Genomic DNA, 10,354 nt, shown 5'->3' on the forward strand with positions numbered 1-10,354 from the left:
GGGAAGCTTGGAAAGAGTTTAAGGATAGCCCTTACCACGATTGGCGGTTTAACCTTCTTCTTATGGATGTATGTCTCCAGTTCTGTTCCCTTGGCCCTGTGCTTGAAAGAGTCAAAAACCTTCCTCTTTGAATTCTGAAGCTTCTTGCAGATCTTGCTGTGTTTCTCCAGCCTCTCTACAGCAAACTTCCCGTGACACAGTTCACAGGGCACCAGCTGAGGGTTTCCACTCTGGCTATTCTCATATGGAAATTGCTCAGCGGTAGGGCAGATCAGACTTGTAGGGGACAAATATCTGTTTTCCACTGACAGAGTTTGTTCATCCAGACATGTGGTGTTATTTCTGAAGTGGCCCTGCGCGGCCTGTGCCACTGACACGTCGCTTTCAGGGAGCCTTGCTTTCTTGAGATACTTTCTCCTTCCACAGGGGACGTCTTCTAGCCCACGGCTGCAAGGGCTCACTTGACGTCTCTCCTGATGGGAAAGCGCAGAGGGAAAGTGCGATTCTGCGCATCCGCCATCTTCCATTGGAGAACCATAATCAAGGTTGTCTCCTCTGATAGGAAGGGCTTTCCTTGGAGTGAAGGCTTTTTGCTTCTCCATTCTGCAGGTCAGAAGAGGCACGGCCTTAGAGCGGTGGTTGGCCCATGGTCCTCTGGGGCAAAGCTCGCTCTGCCTCGCCTGGAGTGTCTTCCTTAGGGTCAGGAGTCCTCTATTTTCCCTTCCGGCCACCTCTCTGGAGTCTTTCATCTCTCTCGGAACCATCCTCAGCTCCTCCTGAGCTCTGAAGAGCTTCGCCTGCATCATGGCCTCCTTCTGGCGAATCTCGTCCTTCATCATGGCCTCCTTCCGGCGCATCTCATCCTGCAGGCTGGCCTCTCTCCGGCGATGCTCCTCCTTCAGCGCGGCCTCTGCCTCGGCCACTTTTCGTAGCTCCTCTTGCAACTGAAAGTGCTCCTTCCCATTGGCATGAGAAGGGCATTGCCCTGGAGGGGTCGCCACCATGGGGAGGACAGTCCTGTCCTTAGGTTTGCGTACTCTTGAGCCCCTCCTGCCCGGCCTCTCGCAGGGCCTCTCATGACCATCCTGAGGCGGGGTGGGGGCAAACAAGGAATCACTCTGTGCTTCCGGGCGGTCCACAGCCCGAACCTCACCAGGGCCGGAGACTTTCCTGTTACCCATAGGCTTCAGGGGGTAAGAACGATCATACCCCACAATGTTCTTCTCGGGGCCCTGTTGGGCTTGGAAGCGATAGCTGTTCCCCATCTTCTTCTCCGCAGCGTATTTGACATATTGGAAACATTTTCTCATCTTCTGTAGAGCTGCCTCCTGCGGCCGATTGTACATGGCGATCATTTTTTTCTCCTTTTCCTGCATCAGTTTCTCTTGGAAGGTGTCCTTCAGAAGCTGTATCTTGGGAGGCGGGCAGTACGTGGAGATCAGATCCTGTTGCCTTAAGGGCGCGGGTCGATTCGAGTCTGTGTCCTTCGGGGAGGGGGACAGAGCACCAGGCTTAGGACTGGGCTCCATTGGCAAATGAGATATGAGCTTTGTTTCCCAGGTATCTGGAAAAGGCAAAAATGGCAAATAAATGATATCCTGCACAGTCTAGTATGGTCTAATAGAAAAGAATAAAAAAAAACAATTCAGGAAATACACAACTTTTTAATATTAAACCTAATGGTGTTGAATGCTGCATGCTGACTCAGTAGGAGACAGATCCTAAACATAAACATTATAATAAACATTTGTTTCCCAAATAACATTCTCAATGTTCAGAATGCTTAAAGTCATGAGCTTTTTTAAAAATGTTTAACTGAAACCTGGAAATGTGCTATTTCATTTCAAAGCTTGTATTATATCTATGATATAAATGTTTTTTTATATAAAATTAACCCATTATGCAACAGGGGTTTGAGCAAAAGTCACTGTGAATAAGGGAATTGATCAATATTAATTAGCCGTTTCACTACATTATAGATAGCTGAAGGATTATGATACAGTATATCGATTTCGCTACAAATTGACAAGCATATTTGATGACACTTACCAAACAAGTTTTAAACAGCGGAGAAATAGTTCACCACGACGATAGCAATGCAATGTTTGACTGCATCTCCCTATGTGATATATCTGTATTTGGGTATATACAGATCACGTAATTCAGGGAGCACTGTTACGTCAGGTCACCAACCATTATTACGACGCTCATATGTCATAGAGCTCCTTAGGATGTTTGTATAATCTTTATCCAAATTTTCATATGGCCGCAGTTACGGCGTTTATTTTACAGTTAATGTAACAGGGTGTCATTATATTTTTCTGTCTTTATGGTGGCAGACCACTTAAATAAATCTGAGTAGGCGGTTTCTACAAGTGGGTCAGATAAAATATTAAATATACAGTAAAAGCTCACACCTATTCATACCCTTTATGTACTGTATATCTACAATTACGTATACTACGTATACAGTTATCGTATACTATAATACGATAACTACCATTACAAAATGTCTCCCTTTTGATTTGAAGTGGTTCTTTTAAATAAGTAAATTGCAATCACTTAGCCTACATCTGAGCTCCTAATTCATCGCGACGACGGACTGAGACTCCAGTCGGATTTGTGAGAAGGGGTGTGCCTGTTTTAAAACCGATTCATACGTCTTAAACACATGGACATAGATAGCAGTCTGTGTTATATAATTTATCTTTTTATTTTATTTAAATTTAAGTATCACATACACATTTTCAAAGTAACTGTACCCCTTTTAATTATGATCCCCATCGCTCACAGCTCCGAAGGTGAGACGAGGGCTACTTCAGATGGGATTTCCAATATTTCTCTCTTAGCTTGTATACCGGTGGAAAGGAGAGGGGTCTTAAAACGTGTTGATAGTAAGATTGGGATGTATTTGCAGTCTAGATATAGTTTTTTTAATGTTCGGAGCCGCCACAGATTCATTTTCTTACGACTGCTTTTCTGGATGACAATGACAATGCAAACGATGGTGTTAAGGCGAGGCTGTGCCTTAAGGCTCCTCTGCTTACAATATTCAGCGCGTAAATCGCAAACGAGCGCCTTCCCTTACGATGAAAATGCAGAAAATAAGACCACGAGATTTAAACCTACGGCTTACAAATTTATGCGTAAACACTAAAACCGTATCTTTAGCAAAACTGGCGAGACAATGTGTTTTATCATTTAAAAAAGTACTGGAAAATAATTAAAGGTTATCACGATAAACAGAGGTTACTGATCTACTACTGTACGCTGTGACCAAAAATGAGAGTCCCCCGATCCTCGCAGCCTTCATGCTTTGGTCTTGGCCTGGCCGTTTTTTTTAAGATAATGGGGTCAAGTTAAGAAATTATGCAAGTTTCTAATCAAATCCAAGGGCGCCCCGATCTCCTAAACATCTTTAGAAGGCCGGCGGACCACACTGCACGGTCCGGGTCCGGGCCCTGACCCGGTTCTGGATAATGCCAGCTTAAAGTGAAAAATTCTACTGTACATATTATGTTTCTTATTATGGTATATATGTATAATACAGCGCGACCGCTTCACGAAGCTAGAAAGAAAGTTATCCGCCTTTTTTATTTTACCTGCAATTGAATTTGCCATTAAAATCTTTATTAATACCGCAGCTGCTAAATAACTTACCTAAAAGCGTTCAGATACAAAAGCACTTGAGCTGTAATGTTTGTATACTGTTGGCCCGATGACCTACTTCAAGAAGAATTGTTACATAGACCGCCAAGGACTGTCATCACACTTTACGTCATAAAGCGCTTTAAAACTTTAGACAAGTTCAACACCTCATATTTTGTACTGTTTATCATGGTAAAAGCAACTCAAAGCAATTCTAAAAATGATCGAAAGGTAAAAATACAAGCTTATACGAGCTGTCGTTTTAACATTTATAACATATATTTAAACAAAACATATATCATCTATTTTAATAAAATAGAAAAGTGTTCTTAGTCTTCACTTAAAAGCTGTTAGAAGCTGCCTTTCTGACAAGAGAGTTCTGTGAGTTCCACAGTCTCAGTGCATTAAAGTCAAAACCAGTTGCTTTTTATTTCCTGTTTTACGACAGAGCAAGGAGGGTGTCCACAGACCACTGTGCACCTGCAGGCTGATATGGGGGGTAAAAAGTCTAGAAGTTAGTAAATAAGATTTTAGCACATGTTCTAAAACAAACCGGACACCTGTACAGTGATGCCAACACAGTGATCTGAGCTCCTTCTTTGAGTTAAATCCTAGCATCTGCATTTTTTACAAGTTGTTGCTATGGCAGAGCATGACCAGAGCATAACAGAAACCACCCATTTTCTAACCGCTTCATCCAATTCAGGGTCAGGGGGTCAGGGGGTCGCGGGGCACGGGGGAGCCAGAGCCTCAGAAAGTAATAAGCAGGAGATACCTGGGACTGGATGGTAGTCCAATGCAGGGAAGACACAGACACTCACCAATTATCCCAGAAGCCAATTAACCTACCAGTAGTTCTTTGAACTGTGGGAGGAAGCCGGAGCACCCAAAGCAAACTCATGCAAACATGGGGAGAACATACAAGCTCCATACAGATAGCACCCCAGGTCCAGAAGTGTACCCAGGGCCTCAGCACTGTGAGCTAGCAATGCTAAACGCTGGGCTACTGTGCATGCAAATTTCTAGGCATCAGGTGATCAATCAGGTAGTGTTTCTCAGATAAAAGGACACCAGTAATTTAGTATGAGATTCAAATTGACCTCAGAACAAAATATAACTTATGTTATATAACTTATATAGAACTTACTACAGCATAACTGTCTTATTTGGCTCTTGTAGAAAATATTAACAGCATGCCTATTAAACATACAGTATCTAGCAATCAGCAATCAAAATAAAAACATTTCCAAACATGGAAACTGCCCAGTTAATGAAGCATTTCAAAGACATTAATCTATTCAATAATTACAGTTTTAAGTAGATAACAGATTTATATTCAGATTACGAAAGCATCATAACAACTGCTGCTTGTGTAAGGAATCCATGAATACCACTGTACATGAGAATTTCACACCTATTTGTAATCAATACACAAAATCCTATTGAATTTCAGGTACTTGTTTATTCAGCATTGCTTGACTCCGCGGACTCCTTGTTGTTTCAATATTCTAGCAATAGGACTAATCGCCAATACAGTGCCGTTGTAATCTATTCCTTCTGCCAGCAGAGGACGGTATTCGCACAGTCAGTTCAGGATAAGAAACGGTCCTCGCAGTTCACAGTACAACTGGCCAAAGCCGTATTCGGAATATGCTCTCGATAACCTCGTTTAGTTTAAGTACGGCCATATTTCATATCAACCCACAGATGCATTGCATAAACACTAGAATTCTGGTTGTACTTAAATTGACCTTATACGTTTTGGATTATGTTTAACCTTCTTCAATTTCTTCAACCATATTTTGAGATGATTACGTTTACAGAAGCAAATATTATTCAGTGCTTTTTCTTCACTCCTTTAATCAAACCCACATTTCTATAAGGAGGGCCATTGTGAAACTCCCCAAAGTGAGCTGAATTAATCTTTTATTCTTCACACCTGCGAAGTCATTCCTTCATTGTGTAATATGAAGGCCTTTCATTATTCACGTATACTACAACATCTGAAAATAATGGGTCTTGAAATAGTTGAATGAAAGAAAATCCTGAATAACTCCTCCAAATGCGTGTTACACTTTCATCAAGTACACACACTTTGAATGTGATGAACTATAAAAAGTTATTTTAACCATACCCAATGGAGCTCAGGAGTGCGATTGCATACACAATCATGTTTTCAGTGTTTGGACATCAGCCGTACATCAGAACAATCATTTCACTAACACAGCTCCGTGTTGAGTGACTTCCCTCCAAGAACACAAAGTCACTTTCCCTTAGCAATTATTGCATGGACTTTGATTATCTGCCTTCTGCATCAAGCCCTGTATTATATACGGTACAAAGCCAAGCTTTGGGATAGTGCTTTGTTTGGATCCTTGTCTTGATCCTTTTGGATCCCAGGCTGCTCATTTGCAAATGAGTTTTGACATTAATTATAGTGACTATAGCAATGAGCTGGCACTGTGGTTCACAGAGCTGGGGTCCTGGGTTCAATTCCTGGGGTGCAGTCTGGATGGAATTTATGTTCTCCCTTCATTTGTGTGGATTTCTTCCAGGTGCTCCAGTTTCTTCCCACAGTCCAAAGACATACAGTACTAGTAGGTTAAGGTGGAACTACAGTCCCAATTTTGCAGACACAAAATTATTTAATTTCAGTCACAAAATAAAATCATTGACATTATAGAAAAACTTTACAAACTCAAAATTGAGCACAAAATCATGAATTTTGTGAAAGGACTGTAAGTTACGCCATGTTGTAACAAATTCGCATTCAAGTTCCACACAAATTGCGATGTGATGCAGCCCTTCCTGCTCACTAATCACTGTAATGACTAATGCAATGTGATGTAGGAGAGAAAGGGTATAGGTTATGCAGCAAACATTTCACTGCAAAAAACATTCCATTCCAAGGTTCTTTATGCAGAGTTAACAATGTAGTATTATTTATTGGCAAAAACGTAAAAAAGTTGAGAGTTATATTTCCATTGGATTAAACGAGATGTATTCACAAGCCTGCTCCTTTACAATGTCATAGGGCCACAACAGATTATAGGAAGTTTTGCTGCCTCGTTCTGAATCGCAGAACATGCTAATTCTTTAACCTTGAAATGTAGTCTATTTTGTGATGTAATGATGCAATCTCCCTTTACTGAGAGCCAGCAATCAACGGATGTGTCTGATCGTGAATGGTTTTCCCTGTTGTTTGTTGTATTACTTGGTGTTGCATTTTAACCTGTGCATGAGGCAGGACCCGGAGGCTGCTGCTTCTGCTGGTGCTTCTGCTGGGATTGAGGAAGAGCTGAGCGCCATGTAAGGCAAAGACACTGCGTTCCACTTTATCAGGTGCCTGGAGTGTAAGAGCTGCAGATAATATTGAGTCACATTAATCCCAACATATTTCAAATATTATGAAAATTAAATAAATTAAATCAAATAACTTTCATTAAAAAAATCAATCACTCTTTACCTTGCTTTTTCAGTTGTTTTTAAGGAAAATTGATGCTGAGAATGTGTGAATACTGCTTTTTGATGGTTCCAAGACCAATGTGACCTGTTCTATTGCCTGCTAATTGTACGTTCCAGGTTGAAAAATTATTTTTAGGAGGTCAAGGTGTATGAATGATAAGAGAAAAACTGAAATAACCACAGCTACGCAAACACCAGTCCACCAAAAAAAAATCATTTAATTAAAATAAGGTAACATTTTTTTTTCATCATCATACGGATGAACTGTGCTAAATGTGTTTCTAAAAAGAAAAAGCAGGACGTGAGTCGTGAGCCAAGATCATGACTCTTTTGCTCTTCTTCACATCAGTTTTCATCTGCGAGGAGGAGGAGGAGGGCGGCTCCTGATGTGCTGACACTTGGGGAAGTGCCTCTGTGCCGGCCTGGGGGCAAAGCGCCGGCCGCAGTGAGGGCAGGGCACGTAGTCGGGGTTTGGATTCGCGGGGGGCTGGGGCAGGTTCACAACTTTCCCTCCTTGCGTGATCACCTGCTGCACCTCCCTGGCCTGTTTGATGCTCCGAATGAAATCCTCGTGCTTCTGCCTCCAGTTGTTCTTTCTCAGCTGGGAACAGGAAATGAAACCAATAAAACAGCTTCCAGAAAAAGTCCAGACTAGCACTGCGTACACAGTCTGGTCGCAAACCATTCACAAGGCAAGAAAATATCAATACAGTAATAACGTAGCTTTCTGGGGCTACCTTTCAGGTCATTGGGTAGAGAGTACAATTTACGTAGTTATGGTTTTGTTTCCTGTGAGTGCTATTTGCTTGATATGTAGATTTTTACAACAGAATTCAGAAGTCACTAAGACACATTTATTCTGTCTGGCAAATGTGCCTTTGCGGCAGTTTTTCAGAAGAGTACTTCATAAAACACTTATTTATTGTTTACATTGATTTATAAGCTGAGTCTGACTCTAGGAGAAAAAAAGGGAAGCTTGGAAAGAGTTTAAGGATAGCCCTTACCACGATTGGCGGTTTAACCTTCTTCTTATGGATGTATGTCTCCAGTTCTGTTCCCTTGGCCCTGTGCTTGAAAGAGTCAAAAACCTTCCTCTTTGAATTCTGAAGCTTCTTGCAGATCTTGCTGTGTTTCTCCAGCCTCTCTACAGCAAACTTCCCGTGACACAGTTCACAGGGCACCAGCTGAGGGTTTCCACTCTGGCTATTCTCATATGGAAATTGCTCAGCGGTAGGGCACATCAGACTTGTAGGGGACAAATATCTGTTTTCCACTGACAGAGTTTGTTCATCCAGACATGTGGTGTTATTTCTGAAGTGGCCCTGCGCGGCCTGTGCCGCTGACACGTCGCTTTCAGGGAGCCTTGCTTTCTTGAGATACTTTCTCCTTCCACAGGGGACGTCTTCTAGCCCACGGCTGCAAGGGCTCACTTGACGTCTCTCCTGATGGGAAAGCGCAGAGGGAAAGTGCGATTCTGCGCATCCGCCATCTTCCATTGGAGAACCATAATCAAGGTTGTCTCCTCTGATAGGAAGGGCTTTCCTTGGAGTGAAGGCTTTTTGCTTCTCCATTCTGCAGGTCAGAAGAGGCACGGCCTTAGAGCGGTGGTTGGCCCATGGTCCTCTGGGGCAAAGCTCGCTCTGCCTCGCCTGGAGTGTCTTCCTTAGGGTCAGGAGTCCTCTATTTTCCCTTCCGGCCACCTCTCTGGAGTCTTCCATCTCTCTCGGAACCATCCTCAGCTCCTCCTGAGCTCTGAAGAGCTTCGCCTGCATCATGGCCTCCTTCTGGCGAATCTCGTCCTTCATCATGGCCTCCTTCCGGCGCATCTCATCCTGCAGGCTGGCCTCTCTCCGGCGATGCTCCTCCTTCAGTGCGGCCTCTGCCTCGGCCACTTTTCGTAGCTCCTCTTGCAACTGAAAGTGCTCCTTCCCATTGGCATGAGAAGGGCATTGCCCTGGAGGGGTCGCCACCATGGGGAGGACAGTCCTGTCCTTAGGTTTGCGTACTCTTGAGCCCCTCCTGCCCGGCCTCTCGCAGGGCCTCTCATGACCATCCTGAGGCGGGGTGGGGGCAAACAAGGAATCACTCTGTGCTTCCGGGCGGTCCACAGCCCGAACCTCACCAGGGCCGGAGACTTTCCTGTTACCCATAGGCTTCAGGGGGTAAGACCGATCATACCCCACAATGTTCTTCTCGGGGCCCTGTTGGGCTTGGAAGCGATAGCTGTTCCCCGTCTTCTTCTCCGCAGCGTATTTGACATATTGGAAACATTTTCTCATCTTCTGTAGAGCTGCCTCCTGCCGCCGATTGTACATGGCGATCATTTTTTTCTCCTTTTCCTGCATCAGTTTCTCTTGGAAGGTGTCCTTCAGAAGCTGTATCTTGGGAGGCGGGCAGTACGTGGAAATCAGATCCTGTTGCCTTAAGGGCGCGGGTCGATTCGAGTCTGTGTCCTTCGGGGAGGGGGACAGAGCACCAGGCTTAGGACTGGGCTCCATTGGCAAATGAGATATGAGCTTTGTTTCCCAGGTATCTGGAAAAGGCAAAAATGGCAAATAAATGATATCCTGCACAGTCTAGTATGGTCTAATAGAAAAGAATAAAAAAAAAACAATTCAGGAAATACACAACTTTTTAATATTAAACCTAATGGTGTTGAATGCTGCATGCTGACTCATTAGGAGACAGATCCTAAACATAAACATTATAATAAACATTTGTTTCCCAAATAACATTCTCAGTGTTCAGAATGCTTAAAGTCATGAGCTTTTTTAAAAATGTTTAACTGAAACCTGGAAATGTGCTATTTCATTTCAAAGCTTGTATTATATCTATGATATAAATGTTTTTTTATATAAAATTAACCCATTATGCAACAGGGGTTTGAGCAAAAGTCACTGTGAATAAGGGAATTTATCAATATTAATTAGCCGTTTCACTACATTATAGATAGCTGAAGGATTATGATACAGTATATCGATTTCGCTACAAATTGACAAGCATATTTGATGACACTTACCAAACAAGTTTTAAACAGCGGAGAAATAGTTCACCACGACGATAGCAATGCAATGTTTGACTGCATCTCCCTATGTGATATATCTGTATTTGGGTATATACAGATCACGTAATTCAGGGAGCACTGTTACGTCAGGTCACCAACCATTATTACGACGCTCATATGTCATAGAGCTCCTTAGGATGTTTGTATAATCTTTATCCAAATTTTCATATGGCCGCA

The sequence above is a fragment of the Lepisosteus oculatus genome, unplaced genomic scaffold, assembly GCF_040954835.1.
Source record: "Lepisosteus oculatus isolate fLepOcu1 unplaced genomic scaffold, fLepOcu1.hap2 HAP2_SCAFFOLD_61, whole genome shotgun sequence".
Taxonomy (NCBI): Eukaryota; Metazoa; Chordata; class Actinopteri; order Semionotiformes; family Lepisosteidae; genus Lepisosteus; species Lepisosteus oculatus.